The sequence below is a fragment of the Diadema antillarum genome, unplaced genomic scaffold (genome assembly GCF_040938485.1).
Source record: "Diadema antillarum isolate AM-2024a unplaced genomic scaffold, OU_Dant_1.0 scf00000036, whole genome shotgun sequence".
In the NCBI taxonomy this organism is placed as follows: Eukaryota; Metazoa; Echinodermata; class Echinoidea; order Diadematoida; family Diadematidae; genus Diadema; species Diadema antillarum.
In genome coordinates, this window is record NW_027270925.1 from 3,106,275 (window position 1) to 3,119,608 (window position 13,334).

The following is a 13,334-nucleotide window of genomic DNA, read 5'->3' on the forward strand; positions in this document are numbered from 1 at the left end:
GCGGCCGAGCCCAGCCTCAATTGCGGGGCCGAGCCCCGCAAATTTGTCTGTTTACACTGCCGGGCTCGGCTGCGCTTTTAATTCAAACCTTTCAATATTTTGTTGTAGTAGCGCTCCGCTTGTAAACAAACACAATTTGGTATAGTCTGGTTTTCAGGCCCTTTGCCAACTGGATTCCGTGGCGATGAAGTCGCCGTTTGGGCAAAGGCCTTTGCCGAAGGAAAAATCCTTTGCAGGACAAAACCACCTTAAACTATACTAGTTTTCGACGTTGAGGGGGTTAATATCCTGAATAATGAAAAAGTACGGGCAGAGGGTTTGGAAGCCAGACTAAAATTGGGCGCGTATTTGGCCCAGTTTACGTTTACACTGAGAAAAGGCCGGGCTCGGCCGCAGCCAAGACCACTTCCAACGTGTGGCCACATGCGCGGCCAATTTTGGCCCCGCATTTGGCCTTTTGCGCGTTTACACTGAAGTGAAGGCGGGTTCGGCCGTGGCCGAGCCTCGCACTGTAAACGGGGTCCTTAACTAAGCCTCTGCATTCAGATCCAGATTTAGTTGATGCTTTACGTTGGCTGGACTATGGCCAAGCAGAATGGTGTCAAACTTGAGCATGTTGCTCTTCCAAATCATCATCCAATTTTGATGGGGGCTTGTCCCAGATAACATGGGTGGCCAGATTTACCTCACTCTAACCTTCTTTTCAAAGCCAGAACCCTTCTGCCAAAATTGTTGATGAAACAATATGGAATTAACAGATAACAGGCCTCGAATTAACCGACGGCCACGGCCGTCGGTGCCCCTCTCGTTGGCCGCAATGCCTTTTGTTTTTTGATCAAAGTTACGGCCAAAAAAAAATGTGCCCTTTTTCTTGGGGCCGTGGTGCCCTTTTAGAATGAAAGTTATTATTTAAGCCCCCGTTCCACTATGCCGTTCTCGCTACGATTTGACAATTTTCTCAGGTCGGGAAGGATCGGGTAAAACCTGAGCCGATCTGGACACAGTACGATGTTAGAACGCTCTAAGTACGCTGCAGTTACGACTACCAAGTGCTTGCTACGCTCTTACTACGATGATCGGGAATTAGACATCGCGATCTCTGCCGCTGCCGGTACGCTTTAGAACGATGTAGCTACGCTGTTAGTGCGATGTTGCCGATGTTATCCGATCAATGCACGCTGTATCTACGCTCTGAACGATCTATACGATCTTATCACGCTGTTACCCCGTTCAGAGACCTGAAAAGTGCCCGATGTGCCCCGATGTACCCCGATTCGACTGTGGGTCAGCAGTCAGTCAACTTATTAGCATGCAGAACCGAAGAAATATACTGTGGACCTCGAAGATTCATTCTTCTTTTTTTTACTTTTGATTTTCAAAGTTGTTGTTGCTTTGTTATTCTCACTTTTCTTCATCAGTAAGCCCGTGATTCTGTGCCTCCAGTGCCCTGGTTATGACCCACCATTTCCCTCTCCTCTCCCCTCCTCCCCCCCCCCCCCCCCCCCTTGTCCACCTCGGACTTACTACCTTCTTCACTACTATATCTGTCTATCCTCTCATCAAGTTTTTCCTTACATTAAGAGAGCCGCCATGTGTTTGTTAATGTGCGTCCGTATGTGTGCATATATGTGTGTATTACTCTGTCTGTCTTTTTTTTTTTTTGCTACCGCTCAGGGAAATTTGTTGTTGTTGTTTTTTGCAATTATATATTTTTCTCTATGAGGGGACTGCATTCTAATACTACAAGCTCTGCTTTTTAGCAGTCCCCTCCATTTCCAGCAATATTTTGTATGCATTTACCACAGTGACGTAACTGTTATTTGTATCTCTGTTGATAATTTGCCTGTATCTCTTTTACAATGTTATTCTGTTCATCGCATTGTGGTACTGATTTCATGACGTCTGTGTATATGTATCTTTTATTATTTGTTTGTTGGAAGTGAAATAAATCAACTTGAACTTGAACTTGAAGAGCCTCCTCAACTCACGGTTCTTTTGCAGCAATGCATTGTATAAACAAAGACGTGCTGATTTTTCAAAGGATTTTTCTTGATGTCCTTGCTTTTATAGTCCGTCTTCCTCCAGTTGTAGATGATTTCATATTCTTCAAAATTCTGCTATGTCCTCTTCCTCCTCTTTCAGCATCACGTGCAGTCTCTCTTTCTTCGCCTTTTGGGTAGCTGCTTCGCTGCTTTCTTCTCTTCTTTTTCTTCATCTCTTCTTCTTCTTCGAAAATTACAGCTAAAATTACTTCCCGTTCTTGTGCCGATGTTACTACGCTCAGAAAGACCTTGTTACGCTCTTCCCGCTGCGTTTACGCCGTCATTACGCTCTCCCCGCTGCGTTTACGCTGTCACTACGCTCTCCCCGCTTGCCGTACGATTAAAAATATGTCAATTTTGATCGGGGAGATCGGGAAGAAATTTTGAACCGGTTCAAAATTTCTTCCCGATCTGAAAAACTGCCCGCTCCAACCCCGACCTCCACACGCTGCTGCTACGATGCTTCCGATCCCCGTACGCTTTTGCCGCTCTCTCCCGATCTGCTAGATCGGGACAGATCGGGGTCCAAATCGTGATAGTGGAACGGGGGCTTTATGACGTATGATATGCCCTTTCTCAAAGTCTCTTTAATAAGCTTGAACAACTTTCCTGATCTCAAATATCATACCTTCAGTTCACTCGCGTCCCGATATATCTGATTCAAACTCAAAGTATCTTTCCGAGATACGAGACGACGTGTGTACGTACATGTACGCCCGACCCGCTTTTACCGTCCCGACTGCCTCCGCAGCGCAGCGGCCGCGAGTATAGCTAGGCAGCGCATATTCAGATAGAGTAGTACTAGTAAAGAGTGAACTCCTAGTTCACCAAGAAAAAAGAAAAATCCCACGATGTGTGCCAGACTGGGGAATGGGGAGGGGTGGAGAGAGAGAGAGAGACCAATCAACAGAAGAAACCGCGCGTACTGGCGCATACTTGGAGGTCATGAACTGTCTGTCACAGACTAATCATAGCAATCTACATGCGCATGCAAATTCCTTTGCCTTGTGGTTTTGCCAGCCAGCTGTCGGAATGTGCTTTGAAGTTTCATGGCAGCCTGGCCTGGCTGGCCTGAAAGGGTGTCGAGTTTCAATCAATACCTACTGTTGTTTTATTCCTGTTTTAAAAAATGTCGTTTCACCTGATAGAAACGCGGAGATCGGGAATGTGTTACAGCTGTAGGGAAGAGGTTTTTGTTGTGTGTTGCACTCTGTGTGTGTGTGTGTGTGTGTGTGTGTGTGTGTTTGTTTGTTTTTCTCGGTTTGTTTTTCTTCTTTCTTTTTTCAGAAAACACCAAACATGCCCTTTCCTATGTGGCCTTGGTGCCCCTCTGACTGACTTAAGTGCCCTGGCCTCTTGGAAAAAGTGCCCTTTTCTAAATGGCCTTGCCCCTCCAAAATCCTATTTCGAGGCCTGAGATAATGAACATGCAATTAACATGATGGGGCCTAAAAGTGTACATAATATACACAGATAGTGATGGGATTGGATATTTATAGAAAGAATTCTCTTTCAGCAAGAAAATGGCTAAAACATGCAGGTGATTAAAGGGAAGATAAACCCAAAGAGCAATGTGGATTGAGTGAAAGCAGCAACAGTAGTAGAACACATCAGTGAAAGTTTGAGGAAAATCGGACAATCGTTGCAAAAGTTATGAATTTTTAAAGTTTTAGTGTTGGAACCGCTGGATGAGGAGACTACTAGAGGTTATGACGTATGAGAGGACAACAATACAAAGAAAATATAAAGGAAATTCAACAGAAATTCATTTTTCTAGCATTATGAAAGAGCACTTGACTAACCGCTTTCAGAAAGCAGGGGGAATAATTGCTACCCTTAACATATGTCAGTATCAAGTTGACGGAATTTGTAATTTTCATGAAAAATTGATTTTTGTAGCATTTTCTTTATATTTTCTTTGTATTGTTGTCCACTCATACGTCATAACTTCTACTAGTCTCCTCATCCAGCGGTTCCAACACCAAAACTTTAAAAATTCATAACTTTTGCATCGATTGTCCGATTTTCTTCAAACTTTCACTGATGCGTTCTACTAATGTTGCTGCTTTCACTCAATCCAAATTGCTCTTAGGGTTTATCTTCCCTTTAAGGCCCCTTTGAATGATGTCCTTGGTCTATCTGACATGCAGTTGCAGGATTTTGCAAATTTGAGGTTCTTTGGCTGAATTCATAAAAAGCATTTTAGATGCAGCTCACATAGCATGTATCTTCATCTTCAACTGCTACTTGTACTTCTTCTTTTTTTCATCAACCTCATATCATGCGAAGGTAATTCAACTCTTGCTTGTGGGAAATGGAATGCTCCAGCTATGTAGTATAGGCATGCACTGAGCTGAAATTCAGCTACACAGTATCGTCTCCACATCGCATCTACGGAAGGAGTTGGGATTGTTTAATGCATCAGAGCTAGGGGTTTTTCACTGATATGGACTTGTCAATGGAATATCCCCAAAGCGAAACAGAATGAACTTCTGGACTGTCACTTGGTGCAGTAGAAGGTGCATACTTTTACACACCAAGTATGGTACACCATTTTTACCCGTATATATACGTACATGCGATGTATACTTCCGGTCTTTGGCCATGACCATTGAGCATTGTATTGTCACTCAGAAAGGTGCTATAAACCATGCCATTTTAATTTGCAGTTTTGTACACGGTACTGTAATCATGAGTTACATTGTACATACTTTTAAGAAATATTCTCACAATCAACTGTCATGCAACCAACTTTAGGCGAGATTGATACTTCCCATAATCAGGCTGGTTTAAATCATGTTCAGTGATCTGATAGGATAGTGATGCAAAAGTGTACAGTATGTAGATCACATACAATATTGTAGTAGATGGTGTCTAAAGAACCATGAGTTTGAATATATTTTGTGCAAATTTGGGGCAATATGGTCAACTGGAAAAAAAATGCTTGGACATGAAACTGCATTAACATCAAAAACCCATTGTTAAGCAAATAAAAGATCCATACCCAGGATTGCATTGCAGAACTACCATACTACCTTTTTCATCTTAATCATATGTACAGGTCAATATATTGCAAATGTGTGGCCAAATATTACATAACAATGATAATAATAACAATAATAAAACCTGCCACAATAAGTACTGCAAACCAGATTTTTGGGTGCGTAAAACTTTCACCAATTTCAAGAGGAGCCAAGATTAACGAAAGGGTTAGTCTAAACAGTGCACTGAATGCCAGTAGCAATTCGCAAAATCTTCATGCCACGAAAAATGCTACTGGCTCCAATTTGCGAAAGTTTGAATGCCATGAATGTTTCTGGTTTTACAGTTTAAAGTATTTATGGTCTGTATCTGTTTGACTGTGAAGTAGGCCAGGTCCATCCCATGCTTTTTTCACTTCATTTTTTTCATTTCTACGAACAGTGGGTGATAGGCATGTATTTCTACATACGCGTGTACATGATGTGTGTGGTTAACACTGGTCCCACAGCACAGTGTAAGAATGCCTACAAAATAATGTTGAAATACAAATTGTACAACACAATATTTTCGTGGCATAAAATTTTCGTGAATTGGAGACGACAGCTTTTTTAGCGGCATGAAATTTTCACAAGTTGCCTCTAGCATTCAATGCATATATAGTGGCGACAAGAACTTTCGCGTGCATTTTAATTTCACGAATCTTGGCTCTCGCGAAATTCGTGAAATTAAAATGCATGTGAACATTCCTCGTTTTACAGTACATCAGAGACAATAGAAAACAGTCTTTTTCATTTTACAAATGTAGACATAAGTGTAACACCCTGCACCCACCAATGTAGAAATGAAAGATCAAAACTTTGTTTTCTTTGTTTGTTTGTTTGTTTTAATGCCTTCCCATTTTCAGTTTAAATTTCATTGCATGTTTTTAAAGTAAGAATTTGACTTTTTCTGATATGTGTTAGAACCGTCTATAGAATACTGAGTGTAATCACACGTATCTCCTTACACCATCAATTTGTATTAAATTGCATAAAATACCATCATATTTTCCACATGCCATTTCAAAATGTATCATGACACACCCCCCATCACAAAACACACACACAGACACACGCACACATGCATGCACAATTACACCAAGAAGGTTCGAGAAATGAAGTCACAACAGTCTAATTCGCTTTGATCCCATGCTCGAAGCCGCCACTCAAAAATATTTGAAGTATGTGTCAAACTGGATATACCGCTCAGATGCGAAGACAATGGACTCGTGTCTCATTGTGTAATCACCAGCTACTTTCCAAGGAATGTCTTTGAGATGGTAATTACTTTTCGCTTTCCCTACTTACAAATGATGGGCGGTAGACAATGGGGAGCTTTAGATTTTGACATGGGGAGCTTTAGATTTTGACGCGCGGACGTTTGAGATGACGAGTGTGCTGGCTGGACGTTCTCCTCACCCCTGCGTCGCGTTGATAAGTAGCTTTAGATTACGCTGGGACGCAACGTATAAAAAATAAAATCGCGCCCCCATATGATCGGTGCAGGAAGTAGTTCTCTATGTTGCAAACTGTGTGGACGTAAAAATAGCCCAGTACGCATAGTGAAAAACTCAGGCGACGCAAGCTAAAAATAGATCGACTTGACGGGCTTTTCTGCGCATGCTCAAAACATGATTTTTTTCCCTCTGAACGTCCGCCCGTCAAAATCTAAAGCTCCCTAATGGTAAAGGCACGGGGGTGCGCGAATAGAAATTGCTCAAATATTGCTGCAATAGATATCAAAATTACTCGACTCTACGTGTCTGTACGCTAATCTGACATACTAATTTATAAAGAACTATACTTGAAGATGATACCATTCAGTAGTTTCATTTTGCTGAAATAAGGAGAAAAGTGATAAAACCGGCTTTCCATGAGGGTAAAATTTCAAACACTTTCACAAAATACAGCTCAGATTTACACTTTTGCACACATTTTCGAACAGAATTGACTTTTGTTTATAATATGCTTTATCATTAGGTGAAATTTCATTGCATTTGATATATAAACGAGCAGCATATACCCGATATTATGTTAGCGTTAAAAATGAATCTTCAGATTGCTCAAGCGGTGTTCCCACTATCACGATTGGCGCCACGATTGAAATCGTGGTCTTAATCGTGCAGCAAGCGTGATGGTCTTATCAGATTGTATCAGATCTTAAGGTCAATCGTGGCAATCGCGTTAATCGTAGGAAAATTTTGGACGGTTCAAAAATTTTCTACGATTATCACGATTAGTTTTTGATCGTGATCATCTCATCAGATCGTCTAGGATCGTATCCAAACGCAGCAAATCTCTTCTAATCGTGCTTCTTAATCGTGTTGATCGGGAACGACTTTTTCACTTTACTTCCGCTTATTATTATTATTATTTTTTGCCCATTTGCCCTTATGTTACTCATAAATTGATTTATTTTGTATTCTGATATGTGGTCGCCTGCATCTTTAGATTATTTTTTCCAAACGGTAAATTCTATGACGGTGTGGGGTTTAATTGTCGTAATTTTTAAGGTACATTATCAAAATGATTTTTTTTAATGATTTCATAAAATGAAAGTTGTATTACAGATTTTTAGATGTTTTCATACATTATGTTAATGATGTTTTCATTAATGAGTTGCTATTACCATTATACAGACACACAAAACAGGATATGGGATAACTTTTGTAACCAAAACAAAAAATGAGCAAAAATAAAATGGCAATTGTATGTCTGCACGTATTGACTAAAGTCAGTACAAAGATGAGAATAGTTTAATGAATCGTGCTTGAATGGGTACATATCAAAGGCAAATGGTTAATTTTTAAAAGTATATTACAGAGTTGTTGTTTTTTTGGGGGGGTGCAGTATCCTGCTGTTTGTGTATTGTACATAGTAATTAAGAGTTCTTGTTTCATCAGCCATCGTTTGACCCCTTTACATCTATTTTGACACTTTTCAATGTCTTTTTTGTATGTTTGGTAGCACATAATTTTAGAGGAAAATGATTATTTTTAACTCTCATTATTACTGCAAATGTAAAAGCGACCATTGTCGTGGATGTGAGATCACTCGTATGATTATGACAATGAAGATCACTCTTATTATTTTTCACAGTTAGTTATTCAATAAGTGTAGCAATATACCCCTGCGAAATAATCTTGCGTAAAACCTCCTTTTTTGTTAAAAAGGGACATCATTTTGATTAGGGAATCACTTTTCTGTTATGTGTGTGTATCAGTTATGTTAAACATTGTTAAGTAAAACACTATCAAGCCGAATAAACCAAACTTTTAATAACCCATGAGATAACGATATTTTGAAATAAAAAAGCGTATGATACATATACTTTGCGAATATGAAATTGAACACAATATAAGCAATACTATCCATTCGGCCAACTTTCTTATATCGAGCGTATATAACACACAATACTATGTTACATAACATTCAAAATGATCCCATCTTTCTTAGCTTCCATTTCATCATGTAATTATTTTCTTCATGTATTGGAGAAAGGTCATTTTGTCTTGCTGTTTGTATTTTTCTGGGGAAGAGGGGCAATCATCTGATCTTATGTATTTGGGTTCGTTATTTCATTCTTTTTTTTGTGAGGGGGGAGGGTGAGCATGTCGATTTAATAATCTATTAATTTCTTTACGCTTAATATTAGACGAGGGAATATCTGAGGTTATGGCTGGCCTGGGTGCTGTTTTCTCTCTGATAACATAATCGTTATTAGCAATACTGCAAAGGTTACGTTGTCATCATCGTCAACCTGTCAAGTCTTGCCATCATCAATGGTTGTGGATAAAATTAATAGGCCTAATCACTCTGTATAATTTAAGGGAAACAATGAAATCTATCGTCAGCTGGACTATAATACTCCCATTCGGGTCCAATCGCGTCTTAAATGGGGGTCGCTTCTGATCCCGATCGTAAAAGATATCGTATCTTATCTCAGCAGCCCGTATTGGTTCGCGGTATTCGTATTGGAACGTATCAGTACGTTGCTGCACGTACCAGATCGAGGATCCTGATCGTAATGGTCATGTTAGATCGGTACCAATCGTGAACTCAATCAGGACAATCCTGTCGGATCGTATTTGAACGGCAGACCAGATCGTGACAGATCGTATCGCTTGAAATAGACCAATCGTGACCATATCACATCCAAGCGTACCAACACGTATTGACTCGCATAACCTCGTATCCAAACGTGAAATTTCATACGAGTGCAACAAATTTTCCACGATCAGTTACGAATGTCCAATCGTGGCGTTCGCAATGGATCGCACGATAGTGGGAACCCCGCTTTAGAAAGATTGTGGCTTCATGCATTGAATCAAAGGCACAAATGCACCTGTGGAATTCTTTTGTCCATCCATAGAAAACTGACAGCTGATTGAATAATTATAGTCAGTTGTAACTCCATCTCTCGAACCTCCTTGATTACACTGTCACGAAGCACACAACACGTACATGTTGCGTTATTAGTATTACAAATGTTACTGTACGAGCTGAAATTTTCGCATATTTTCGCGAATTGCTACTTGGAGGACATTTTCGAGTGCTGTTAATTTCACTGTTGCGAGGGTCTAACTGAACGTAGCTATTAGCGCGTTATTTTCGTGGTTCAAAGGCGATTCGCAAAATTGGCGAAAATTTCAGCTCGTACAGTAATATTGTTACCCATCCCCACCCCATCTTGGGCCTCCCCCATCCCCCACTCATTAGCCATGGTACACACACACAACGCAACACCAAAGCACCCATAGACTCAGTTGTAACCCCATCTCTCGAACCTCCTTGATTACACTGTCACGAAGCACACAACACGTACATGTTGCGTTATTAGTATTACAAATGTTACTGTACGAGCTGAAATTTTCGCATATTTTCGCGAATTGCTACTTGGAGGACATTTTCGAGTGCTGTTAATTTCACGGTTGCGAGGGTCTAACTGAACGTAGCTATTAGCGCGATGTTATTTTCGTGGTTCAAAGGCGATTCGCGAAATTGGCGAAAATTTCAGCTCGTACAGTAATATTGTTACCCATCCCCACCCCATCTTGGGCCTCCCCCATCCCCCACTCATTAGCCATGGTACACACACACAACGCAACACCAAAGCACCCATAGACTCTAGGGGTGGTATTCTGAAAATCTTCCTAGGTTTCTTCCTAAGTTTCTTCCTAAGTCAGAAACTTAGGAAGTGCCTAGGAAAGACAAAATTGGTATTCTGAAATTTCTTCCTAGGCACTTCTTAATGCAAATTAGGCCATCCTTATCCCCGCCCATGTCCTTTCCTGAGCCAATACGAAATGCTGTATCATAAGGAACTAACCAATGACAATCGCATATTACTATGACGTAGGATCAAATACACGAGTGCGCGGCGGCATGTCCCCTTTCTCACGCTCATTTCGCGCGTCAAAGTACATGTGCGCATAATGACTGACAAGCGCACCTATCACGATGCTTGCAGCTTGCTATATCTTAACAACGTACTCAGGACAGGGGTGGAGCTTTCCTAAATGTTTTCCTAAAATTCTTTCCTAAGTGCATTCTAGAATACCAACTTCTTCCTAAGTCAGAAATTGGCATATTCCCGCCCCCTTCCTAAGTTTCTTCCTAAGTCTACTTAGGGAGAAACTTAGGAAGATTTTCAGAATACCATAAAAAATCCTGACTTAGGAAGAAATTTCTTCCTAGGAAGGATTTCAGAATACCACCCTACCACCCTCTAGGCCTGTTAGCATACGAATAGGCCTAACAGTTGAACACTACCGTATTGACTAGCCTGACCAGACACTGTGCTGCGCACAGGGTCTGACATGTGTTAGTGTTTCAACGTTGTAAACGACCGTCACTATTGACGGCAAAATCACATAAAATACCTTTTATTTTGTATGATTTTAAGAGTAATATAATTTGCAACACTTACCTACAGCGTATTTTCCTGATGGTTGAGTTGAATTCGGCGTTTTGTTGGTATCCAGACTTTATTGTTGAATTTTTCGGAGTAGATCGTGCGGTGGCATCTTTTCCTTCGAGAGCTTCACAAAAGCAACAAACTACCACGCATGCGCATTCAGAAGTGGTTGCTTTTTACGTACGCCCGTGCGCCCGTGCGTTTCATGTGTTACGTAAAGCTTGTAGTAGATCCGCGCGTGCTGCACCGGCAATGATTTGAACTTTTTTAGTCGGGGTCATCCGACTATCTCATCACTTCCGCCCCGACTACCTACGTTGTAGTATACGAGAGTGAATGCCATTCACATAACACGCAGATGAGGAGTGAAGCAGTAAGGACGTTTACAGACCTGATTTCAGCCATAGATTTCGGTAAGTTTTAGACGTAATTAAACAAAAAATCGCATACCGGTTATTGAATGATGGTCATAGATTACGATAATTCCTTATATTTTAGTTTTCCACGATTAATAAAGATATTCATGAAGGAAACAGTGAACGATAACAACGTCCGCGAAGGAATAGAGGTGCAGCGCTGTCGCCAGCGCTGCGTGTAGTTACCGTATTGACCAATTCTGTGACGCGCTTTGTGTATTATCGGCATGGGCAGCGCTATTACTGCGGTGTCCCAGCCGACCCCCCCCCCCTTCTCCCCCACCCCCTCCCTTCATTGCACGCGCACGGAATGAAAAACTGAGGCATGGCTGTTGTAGCCAATAGGCGTCTCGTACTGATTGCGGCCAGGAATGCTTGCTTAATGCGCGAACCTTTGTAACATTACAACAAGTGTGCGTACTCCTGCTACAAGTGTGCAATAAACATGTTGCCCGGGGGTGGGGGAGAGGAGGGTGTAGGCTGGGACACCGCAATTTGAGCTAATGGCTGCGCCCAGTGCCACAAATTGTCTGCTGCCCTCAACGAACCCGAATCGGTCAATAACACATTAACAGTTATGGCCTAACGTTAGGCCTGGCTATGTTACATCAACAAATAAAAAGTCAATTTCTACATTTGTGGGCGATTGATGCTCTTCTAGTATTCTTTCTACATTAGTGGGCGTAACCGTAAGAACTAACGTTAAGTTTAACGTTACATTATCTTTGTGAGTTTCTAACAGGGACCCAGGGTTGTCATCCCTTATTTTGGTTCCTCGATCCCTCCCCTCTTTTTAGGCTCTTCATATCATGAGCTCCAGTCTAACTCATGAACTATTAAAGAAGAGTAAATGTTATATAAAAATAGAATCTAACTGTAACAATGTTAGTGTAGTTAGACTAAGCTAGACCCCAGGGCCAGGGCCCAGTTACTACAATCAATGAAAGAAAAAAGTAAAAAAGTCCGCTCTTACGTCAGCCACTGCATTGTTGCGTTATTGGTAATAATATGTTACTGCTAAATTTACAATCTATAAATTACTATAAGATCTAACGTTATAGCCGTTATAGCTGTGATTGCTTGCTTGTGGCTGTGCACTTACATTTTACTGGCTTAAATTTGGTCTTGCCGTCGTCTCCAAACAAATCATGAGCAAAGCGTTGTCGTGGTTGATGGGGGCAAATCCTCTTCAAGAATCAAGAGCCTCATTGCATGTAACATACCAGTGCCAGTACAGTGTGGCATGGGTATGCAAATACACCTCCTCACTGCAGCTGCACTGCCACTGGATTGCTTCGCTAGACAGAGTTCTTGTTGAGGTATTGGTAGCGTGTGCTTCGATGTACAATTCCCCTTTTTTACGTAATATCGTAGCGCTCTAGCGCTTGTGTGTTGTCGTGCACCGGCGCGACCGCGCTGTGAGTGAGTGCGTTTACGTTTAGTGTGGTGATGATGAACGATCGCGATCCAACGATCCAACCACCGTCAGGCGAATGGTGACTAGCAAAGTCGGACCCTAAACTTCCGTTGCTTCTGATAATATCGCATCTACCCTCTGATAAGTCGTTCGAGGAGCGGGCATACCACTAGTATAGGCATACTATACATCTAGGCCTATTAAATGAAAATTCTTAACGTATATATTGAAAATAGTATAATAAAAAATCAAACCTTGATATGCATATATCATGCTTTTGTGGAACCACATATTTATTCTCTTAACGTAAAACTAAAGAAGAAAGGATAAAGAGGGATGAATTTAATTGGGTTGACATCGAGTGTGACTTAAATACTGATGACACATAAAACATATAAACATTCAAGGAGAGAACAAACTGTTTGCTTTACATTGACATAGCGTTTTTAATGATTGCAGTCATTATAAACTGTGTTTAATTTCCGTTTCGCTGTTGCTTTGTAAAATTCTGTCCGTTCATAT

At 41.1% G+C, this 13,334-nt stretch overlaps 1 protein-coding gene across 1 annotated transcript in view; it reads right to left on the reverse strand.

Moving 5' to 3' along the window:
* The window catches only part of LOC139745268 (G protein-coupled receptor 137Ba-like), a 33,615-nt gene extending 20,996 nt beyond the window's left edge, over positions 1-12,619 (reverse strand). Inside the window, exon 1 of the mRNA XM_071655671.1 lies at positions 12,498-12,619. The gene's annotated coding sequence lies outside the window, so the exon portion shown is untranslated. The remainder of the gene's footprint in view (positions 1-12,497) is intronic.
* Positions 12,620-13,334: the final 715 nt, after the last annotated feature.